This window comes from Argentina silus, assembly GCF_951799395.1.
Source record: "Argentina silus genome assembly, chromosome: 16".
In the NCBI taxonomy this organism is placed as follows: domain Eukaryota; kingdom Metazoa; phylum Chordata; class Actinopteri; order Argentiniformes; family Argentinidae; genus Argentina; species Argentina silus.
Genome location: NC_139670.1, coordinates 4,583,317 through 4,593,316, shown reverse-complemented (window position 1 = coordinate 4,593,316; position 10,000 = coordinate 4,583,317). Strand labels below are relative to the sequence as shown.

At 49.2% G+C, this 10,000-nt stretch overlaps 1 protein-coding gene across 1 annotated transcript in view; it reads right to left on the bottom strand.

Annotated features, from left to right (window-relative positions):
* myo1d (myosin 1D) overlaps positions 1-10,000 on the bottom strand; it is a gene marked incomplete at both ends in the record, with an annotated part of 24,005 nt that overhangs the window by 8,031 nt on the left and 5,974 nt on the right. The window lies entirely within an intron of this gene.

Sequence of the window (10,000 nt, the reverse complement as noted above, 5' to 3'; positions counted from 1 at the left end):
TTTAATCACATTTCTTTCTTCTGAAAACACACACATTTCAAACATACAGAAGCCCTACAGTATACAGTTCCCGATCACACAGTGCAAGTGTGTTTGTCTGTTACACATTAACACACAAAACCAGACGCAGAGGGTCCAGGTCATGTTTAGGTGAGCAAGGTAATCTGCTTTCACTTTCATCACAAACCCGGACGGTCTAATACGATCAACCAGGGTTTTCAGCAACATGACACCATTGTCACCAACACTGTCTAATCCAGATTCCTCTGTACAGAACAGGGGAGGCTGGTGGAGGTAGAGATCGGAGGGCGGGCTCATTGTAATGCATGGAATGGAATGAGGAATGGTAGCTAACACAACCTCCACCAGCCTCCCTTGGTAGGATTATATAACACAGGCTCTGTAACAATGACATCTTCTCCAACACTATAGGACACAATGTACTATAGAATGATGCATCTTCCTCTGTAGCTACTTCAATCCCCCCTTTAACTCAACAATGCTTCACTGTCATACTGTATGTATGGTGGCTTCTATACAGTTCCTTAGCCTGGGGGGTCTGTTGGTGTGTGTGTGTGTGTGTGTGTGTGTGTGTGTGTGTGTGTGTGTATGCATCCTGTGTGGCCTTTGTGCACTCCCCTTCGACCCTGTGTCTGTGTGTGTGTGGAGAGTTCCTATCCCTTGATGAGTTTTGGTAACATACAGTAGTACTACTGTACCGGCCACGTGTTCATAGACCTCCAGTACTCTAGCTCCTGTGCTTGGCCCCACTCCACGGCCTCTTACATCCAACAGAGACCCAGCCAACACTGATACCAGATCAGCATGCTCAGCAGTGAGAGGCTGTCTGGGGCTTATCTAAGACTGTTCCAGGACCTGGAGGAGTCTGACCTCCAGGCCGCCTGCCTGATTCACATCCTTCCTCCCCTGAGTAGACCAGGAACCCCCCCCCCCCGTTTTAAAAGAAGAATAGGGTCTTTCTTCTGAACTGCACTGCCTCTGCTCTGGCCCCTTCATTCCTGGAGGCCCTGGGATCCAGAGGTTGGTGGGACAGATCTTGACCAAAGACTACCACAGACCTCCAGGGTGAAGCCTTGTGCTAGCTCATACGACCTATGTCTATAACTGACATGGCTCATGGTTAGCAAGAGACGATCCCCTGCGTATGAATCTAATGGGATGAGGTTATCCTTCTGCCTGTCCTCGTCCTGAGCATGAACCCTCACCACAGTTCTGTCCTTGTGCAAAGTCCTTGAAACCTTGATTTTGGACGGATGGTGTGGACCTTGAGCCTCTTCACCCTTATCAACTATCTTTTATCTTATCAACTATCTTTTATCTTTTCTACTATATTTTATAAGGGGATCAAAGTAGTTAACTTTATATCCCTTTTGATGATGCTCTGAAGTACTTGGATTTGAGTTAAATACACATGGGGGTATTGTTTGAATTTTCAAAGTATAAACAATATTGAAGCCAGAATACATGGTACATTGTATTAACGTTCATAGAGAGCTTGAGGTAAACCACAGGACAATGGTGTTTGTGTTGGACACACCTGCTTTACACGGTTCTCCTATCTGAGTTATGATGTGTGTTTGGGCTCACTGTCCGGTTGAGAGACACACCTCACAAGACAAACAGAGAGAGGGCAGCAGTGTCCTCTGTGGTCCTCTGTGGCTCAGTTGGTACAGCATGGTGTTAACAATGGTAAGGTTGTGGGTTTGATTCCCGCTGGGACCATGTATACTGATAAGTGTATGCACTCACTGCAATGTAAGTTGCTTTGGATGAAAGTGTCAGTTAAATGGCAAATATAGTATAAACACCACTGAATTAATTCATGACTAACTACTATAGGAGCAATACAAAACCATTGAATTAGAAGCCCCCCGTTTTGGAGTAGACTGTCCCTTAATTAAGCATAATCAGCTCAACATATACAACATTATGTTGCCTAGCCCAGTGTCACAATGTAAGACAGAACCTTCAACCCCTCTTTCCAACAACTACTACCACACATTAACCACGCGGCACAGCTGTTTCCCTGACCGGAAAACACAAGCCAAAACATGTGTGATGTCATGCGTGAAAGCTCCGGTGTGCACGGGTGACACAAGCAGAGACGGGGTAGTGTGCTCGTGTGTGTGTGCGTGTGTGTGTGTGTGTGCGTGTGTGTGTGTGTGTGTGTGTGTGTGTGTGTGTGTGCGTGCGTGCGTGTGCCCAGGATGGCAGTGCCATGGCCATGGTGACCAGGGCCTGTTGGCCTTGTGGGCAGGGCAGGGCAGGGCAGGGCAGGGCAGGGGTAACAGCCTGGCTATCTAGTTGCCCCCCCCCCCCCCCCCCGCCACCCGGCCTCTCCTGGTGGTACAGAGGAGCCCATTGTGCCCCCCCCCCCACCCCTCCAGGAGGCTGCTGTGTGCCCCGCTCCATTGTTCAGACATCAATGTTTGGTCTTTGTCTACGAGGCAGAGCCCTCCTTCCTCCTACAGACTCATACACACACAGCCACAGATATACACAGGAGAGCTGCCCACTCACAGCGCACGTGGACAACGGGTGATGTGTGGGAACATAAACAATGCACTCCGCGGTGGGAGCGTTATCTGGCGGGGTCAGCTGGGTGGGAGCGCGGTGGGAGCGTTATCTGGCGGGGTCAGCTGGGTGGAGGGAGTCCTACTACCTGACATGTGAAGATCTGGGGAGGCTGGTGGAGGTAGAAATCGGAGGAGGAAGGGCTCATTGGAATGCATGGGTGTGGAATGAGGAATGGTATCAAACATGTGTGACGTCGAGATGTACCGTAGGGCCGGTTTTTGGGATATAGACCAAGCGTACTCACTTAAATGTACCCTCAGTGGAGAGTCTCCATTGAAAGAGCCCAGGACGAGGCTTTATTGTGTCCAGGAAGCAGCCCCTTACTGTCCCAATCTGAGGTGATAATACTGTCTGTAGAAATCCCCCAGGTTGAGGTTGGGACGTGGGAAATGTAACCAAGAGATGGCAACAGAATCGCTACAGAATTAAAATTGTCATAGTGAATATCACTAGGGAGTGCCATTACATCACTGTGGTCATTTTCTACCCTCAATAACACCATACACGGAAGAACAAACATTCAGTGACGGATAAAGAAACCACATCATCATCATCATTATCATCATCATCGGCATTCGGCTGTAGAAATCCAAACGATCACAATAAACCATAGTTCTTCTTGGTGAAACTATCTCTTCCAAAACCACAAACACACACAGAGTCAGTCCGTCAGATGGTCAGTTGAGATCCTTTCAACAATACAGACACTGTCTGTCTCAGTTCCCACAGCAACCTTGGTGTTTTCCTAACCTCTGGTATTATAAAAATAGCTAAGATTCATGTCCTCCTCCATCATCCTTTCTGGGTATCAGGAGATCATCTGTCCAGAAACACAAGCGATTGTGCGCTGCAATGCAGTATTATCAGAAAACAAATCAGTCTGTCAGAGAAAACACTGACTGGATGACTCCCCAGCTGGTCTGCTCTCATTCTGGAGGGATTTAACCAACAACAGCACGGAGGAGAGAAGATTAAAAAGCTAAAGGAGCATAGTTCATGCGTGTGTCTTCATTAGTGTTAAAATGTTGATTGGATTTTTCTGGGACTTTCTGGGAGGTTGAATTCATTAAGGTTTGGGTGTGGGATGGGGGTCTTTTGAAATGAGTGGAGGTCGCTGGGGGGGGTTTTATGGTATTTGACAGGGTGTAAAAGGCAGGGTCTCAATGCCCATCCCTGCCTCCTTCCTCCCTACCTCTCTTCTCTCTCCTCTCCTCCCCTCCCCTCTCCTCTCCTCTCCTCTCCCTCTCTCCCTGCTTCCCCGCCTTCTCTATCCTCTCCTCTCCTCTCCTCTCCTCTCCCCCTCCTCCTCTCCTTCTCTCCTCTCGTTTCCCGGCAGCTCGAGGGAGGGGTCCTGTTGGAGGGAGATCAAGGCTGTGGGTCGGACCAGGCCATGCCAGACTCACTTCCCCTCACAGCTGGGCCAAGGGGGGGGGGGGGGGGGGGAGGGAGAGAGAGAGAGGGAGAGAGGGGGCAGAGAGATGAAGGGGGAAAGAGAGAGGGGGGGCGGGGGGAGAGAGATGAAGGGGGAAAGAGAGAGAGGGGGAGGGGGGGAGAGAGAGAAGAGGGGAGACAACAGAGAGAGAGAAAGAGAGATGAAGGGGTGAGAGAGAGAGATGAAGGGGTGAGAGAGAGAGGGGTGAGGGGTGGTGGGGGGGGGGGGGGGGGGGGGGTAGAAGGAGCTTCGCACCAGTGAGTATGAAGTACCCATAGCTTTGAGTCACTACTGTGGTTTTCCCCTTCTCTCTCACTTTCCCTTCATTTATCCTCCTCCTCCTCCTCCTCCTCTCCCTTTCTTTCACTCTCACTTTCCCGACTGTGTTCCTTTATGGCTCCTTTACACAGTGGCATTGACAAGTGACTAGCTGAGGTGACTCCACCATGACTCTCTCTCAGACTGTGGTTGGCTTCTCAGAGGCTTCTTTCACTGAGGGCTCGGTCTGTCAACAGAGGATAGGGAGGATAGCCTTGTAGATGTTGCACCATTAACCACAATGTTTTGTCCCAGTCTGCCCAGTGACTCCCAGTGAGTCCCTCACGAAACAGACAAGTAGGAGACATCCAAAGCCAGAAAACCAATACACACACACACACACGCATGCACATGCTAGACACACACACGCACACATGCACACACGCACGCACACGCAGACGCGCACACACGCACACAGGCACACACACACACACACACACACACACACACACACACACACACACACACACACACACACACACACACACACACCCACACAATCCCCTCAGAAGTGAATTACAGACCGAAGCAAAGCATAGCCGCTGGCTCCAATCTTGTTTGGGTGGGTCTTTTACGGTTATTTGCAGTGGTTAACTAGGGCGGGTGACATTTACGACATTCTCCCACCAACACTCACATCCTCAGAGAAAAGGAGGATGAGGAGGAGGAGGAGGAGGAGTAGGCAACCCTTAAGACATGGTGTCCCTGAAGACAACCTATGAAACCAAGGAGAAAAAAATCCTCCTTGTTCACAAAGTGAACACCCTCCCACCTCAAAAAGTAGTGGACTACTGTATATCAGAGACATGCTAAAGACTAAGCTAAGCTAACCAGTGTGGCTGCTGAACAGAGCTTAGCATCCCAAGGTCGATCAACAACAACAGACGAATGGAAAAAAATCATACAAACTTGTGTTGTGATGACAGTGACTCGTGACTGAAGGTCCCATGCTCAATAGATGTATAGATAGATACAGACCCAGACACTGAGCCGTGCTGTCTGCCTGTTACCATAAACAGTGAACTAGTGGAGGGATTCCAGTAATGAAGACAGGAGGATAATCTGTGGCTGTTCCACTTTCTGTTCTATCTCTCTCTCTCTCTCTCTCTCTCTCTTTCTCTCTCTCTCTCTCTCTTTCTCCCTCTCTCCCTCCCTCAAAATATGTAACCATCTCTGTTATTACTGCCAAAGCCTGCCTGTAGGGCATATTGTGCACTCATGTCATAGCTCTCCTCCCCCCCCCCTCTCTCTCTCTCTCTCTCTCTCTGTCTGTCTGTCTGTCTGTCTGTCTCTGTCCCTGAAAACAGTGCCGCTCCAAACAAGATCCCTGTGTCCCTGTTTAGAGTGATAACATGCATCTACAGCTTACCCAGAAGCACAGACGCACGCTGGGAATTACCGTTTAGGGTACTATTGTTTCTTTATGGCACATTTTAAACAGGGCATTATAAACTAGTCTTCAACTCGTCATAACAGAGCAACTAGAGGTCATTGTGGAGAAAGTAACTACCAAATCTACCAAAAGTCAAAAAGGCCTCATCTGTAAACTTTGATTTCAGTTAATCAGATACTGACTTGAAGAGATATAAAACATAATAGTGTAGCCATAAAACACTGTGTTTGTCTGCTCTGGCTGCAGTAGCATTGTGATAAGATGTGGTTGATTCAACACAATGCTGAATGATTACAGTAAAGGGTAAAGTACGGTACATCATATCCTAATGATATCTCGACGACCTACTGGCCTTTAAACCCAATATGACCTCATTCCTCCCCCCGCAGACATCCACGCCTCGTAGCGTAAGACACGGGCCTGCTGTCTATCCCGCTCCAGCGCTGGTGGAACATCTGGCCGCTGTATCGGGGGATTTTCCTGCTGCGTGTAAACCCTGCTTCCTCGGTGCTGAACAGCAGCTCTCTGGCCGCCTGTTGGACAGACGGAGGTCTTAAACACTTAGCACTCCCACCCCTCACTTGGCCGACAGACAAATCAATCTTCACAAGCTGCACATCCAGTAGTCCCACTCCCCCTCCCCCCCCCCTCCTCCTCCCTCCCCCTTTCCTCATCCCTCCCCCCTCTTCCCTACCGTAGCTACTGGAACACAGCTGGCGTGGGGCTGACTGAAATAAACAACAACACACACGCGTGCGCACACACACACGCACACGCGCACGCACACACACTTCTGTGCCCACTCCCTTCCGTTCCCTCTCTGTAATGATGACAGCATGCCTGCAGATGTAAATGTGATAGCAATTCTGTGGGACAGCAGCTCTTCCTGTTCTACGGAGGAGAGGATGCAGCTGAGAGCCTTCGCTTTAACACGGTCCTCTCACTAGACTACCCAGGACAGGACACAGGACCTGAGGGACATGACAACACCTGGTATGTCTGTCTGAGGGAGAGAGAGAGGAGAGAGAGAGAGAGAGAGAGAGAGAGAGAGAGAGAGAGAGAGAGAGAGAGAGAGAGAGAAAGAGGGAGAGAGAAAGAGAGAGAGAGTCATAATGGCATAGTTACACATTTGCATAATGCGGTGAGTGAGCATGTTTCTCACTAGCCCATCATGAGCTTTAGCCCACGGCCAAAAAAAGCTCCCCTCCCAACAACATTCACTGGCCCTCCACTAGGAGAGGAGAGGGGAGGGGAGGGGAGGAGAGGAGATGAGAGGAGAAGAGAGGAGAGGAGAGGAGAGGAGAGGAGAGGAGAGGAGAGGAATCAAATCAAATCAAATCAAATCAAATCAAAGTTGATTTATCGTATGCACAGAATACAGATGTAAACAGTACAATGAAATGCTTGTTAGGAACAACCTCTCAACAGTGCAGTGTGAATACAAGGACATAGGATAAAAAAAAATAAAAAGAGAATCATAACAAAACAGCAGCACAGAGGAGAGGAAAGGAGTGGAGGGGAGAAAAGAAAAGAGAGAAGAAAAGAAAAGAAAAGAAAAAAAAGAAGAGAGGAGAAGAAAGGAGGAATTCTAGTCAGATTATGTTTCCAAAATTCAATAAAGAGCCTTCTGAGGGAGGTGTCTGGATGTGAGGCCTGGCTGTGGCCCGGTTCCTGTGCAGAACCAGTTAGGACTTTAACACGCTGGCCAGTCCGGTCCTGTCCGCCGGTCCAACCCGCCAGCCGCTGATGTAAAAGCAGTCACAGCAGTGAACTAACAGATGGGATGACGGAACAGGCGGGAGAGTAAAAGACAGGGGGGAAAAAAAGAAAGAAAAAATAGAGGAGAAGGCCATCCAACAGACTCAGACATTACTCAGCAGTCTATTTCAGGAAAGCACTCTGATTTCTATCAGGGGTAAAGGGAGGGCAGGGGAAAGCACAAACACAGACAGAAGGAGGGAGGGAGGGGAGAGAGAAAGGTGGGATAGACATACATAGACAGAGTGAATGAGGGCGGGTGGAGCAGGGTTTTAGAAGAGAGGAGAGGTACAGAGAAAGAGTGTGTGTGTGTGTGTGTATGCGTGCGTCTGTGCGTCCATGTGTGTGTGTGTGTGTGTGTGTGTGTGTGTGTGTGTGTGTGTGTGTGTGTGTGTGCGTGATGAAAGGGGATAGTGGCCTGACAGGTGTGTGTGTGTGTGTGTGTGTGTGTGTGTGTGTGTGTGTGTGTGTGTGTGTGTGTGTGTGTGTGTGTGTGTGCGTGATGAAAGGGGTCTGATGGGTGAGGCTGTGAACTGATCCCAGACCTGGCTGTGAAAGCAGAGTTCCCCTGCGGCGCCTCAGGGCAGCGCTCCAACAGGTGGACAGACGAACAATAGAGCAAGGGAACTGGAGATGACATCACACGCACACACACACACACACACACACACACACACACACACACACACACACACACACACACGCACACAGTGACTACCATTTGACTCATACCAAGGGATTCCTGGATGGCATTAGGGATTTCCTGACATCCCCCCCCCACCCTCGTTCATCCAGAAACTGACGTCTGGTTTCGATAGCAATGTTCTGTAATAGCTGTTTTAGGCTGATGCCTTACTGTAAGCTCTGTCATTGAGGGGGGGGGGGGGGGGGGGGGGTTCTGGGATGTTCAATCAAAAATGAACACAGCAGAGGAGGACGATGTTCACCTTATTAAGCGTGACCCTAATGAGAACATTTAATCTGATCAAATCTCTATCGGGCCTGAATCAAAGGTCCTCCCAGAGACAGAGGCCACATGATGCTGTCTGTCCAGCATTCTGCACTGAGGAAGCACACTGTACACCAGAGAGTAAGCATGGCTAGGACACTTCACTGTACACCAGAGAGTAAGCATGGCTAGGACACTTCACTGTGGGAGTGTACTATTGGCTGATACTGTGTCCAGACTATGAGCACATATTGAGGAGGGGAGAGAAGGGGAGAGGGAGGGGAGAGAAAAAGCCAGGAGCGGGAGGGGTTGATTTAGAAAGAGACAAAGAGGGAGAGAGATAAAAAATAATAAACTGTATGACAGGTACTGCACTGTAGACGGTGAGACAGTATTTGCACAGTCTTGGGTGAGAGAAAGGAAGGAAGAAAGAAATTAGGAAAAGAAAGAAAGGAAGAAAGAAAGAAATCAAGAAAGAGAGAGAGAGAGAGAGGGAGAGAGAGAGAGAGAGAGAGGGAGAGAGAGAGAGAGAGAAGACAGAGAGAGAGAGTGAGAGAGAGAGAGAGAGAGAGAGAGAGAGAGAGAAGAGAGAGAGAGAGAGAGAGAGAGAGAGAGAGAGGGAGAGAGAGAGAGAGAGAGAGAAGACAGAGAGAGAGAGTGAGAGAGAGAGAGAGAGAGAGAGAGAGAGAGAGAGAAGAGAGAGAGAGAGAGAAGAGAGACCGGCCATTAGAAGTACCACAAACATGTGCGGGGCAGCCCTGCGCCAACGCACACAGTCCACAAATGAGGCGTCTGCGATAGGGGCTGCGAGGGCTGCGAGGGCTGCGAGGGCTGCGAGGGCTGCGAGGGCTGCGAGGGCTGCGAGGGCCGCTTCTACGACTTATTTTAGGAAGAAAGAAAAAGAGGTCCAGAAGCACGGCCCTGTTTATGTAAGGGCGGTAATGTGTTTCAGATTACAGGGGGTTGTATGGAAATAGTTGTGGCTAGACTCGGTCTTTTCATTGCTGGAGAGCAAGAGGCTATGAGGTGTGTGTGTGTGTGTGTGTGTGCGCGCGTGCGTGTGTGTGTGAGAGAGTATGAGAGTATACTGTATGCTCAAGCTCAAAAAGCTGTACCCGACCGCCAGTTTTTTCTTTATTAGGAAGAATTCTCTTGGCATGTCTGAGGCTTGTGCCAGGCTGTACCAAATACTGAGGCAGTGAAGCAGCACAGAAGGAAACGGCTCGGGAGGGGAAAGTTGTACCAAACAGTGCCAAGAAAAGGGGAATTTTTCTCATGGTAGGCTTAAGAAACTTAATGGGCTTAGGGAGGTGTTTGAATTGACGGTATCATCGTGAAATGTGAATTATGGTAGGCTAATTCACCACCGTGATGTTACAATGCTGTTATGGAGGTACAAAATGTCTGAGGAAGGTCTTGCCGTTCTGATTGTACTGTACAGTGTGCTTCTTCCTTCAGTGTTCTTGGCAAGATGAACATTCCACTGGGCAAAAGCAAATAAGAAGAAGGAGAGGCCTTGTACTTGTACTCTCTATCTTAGTTCATCTATAAA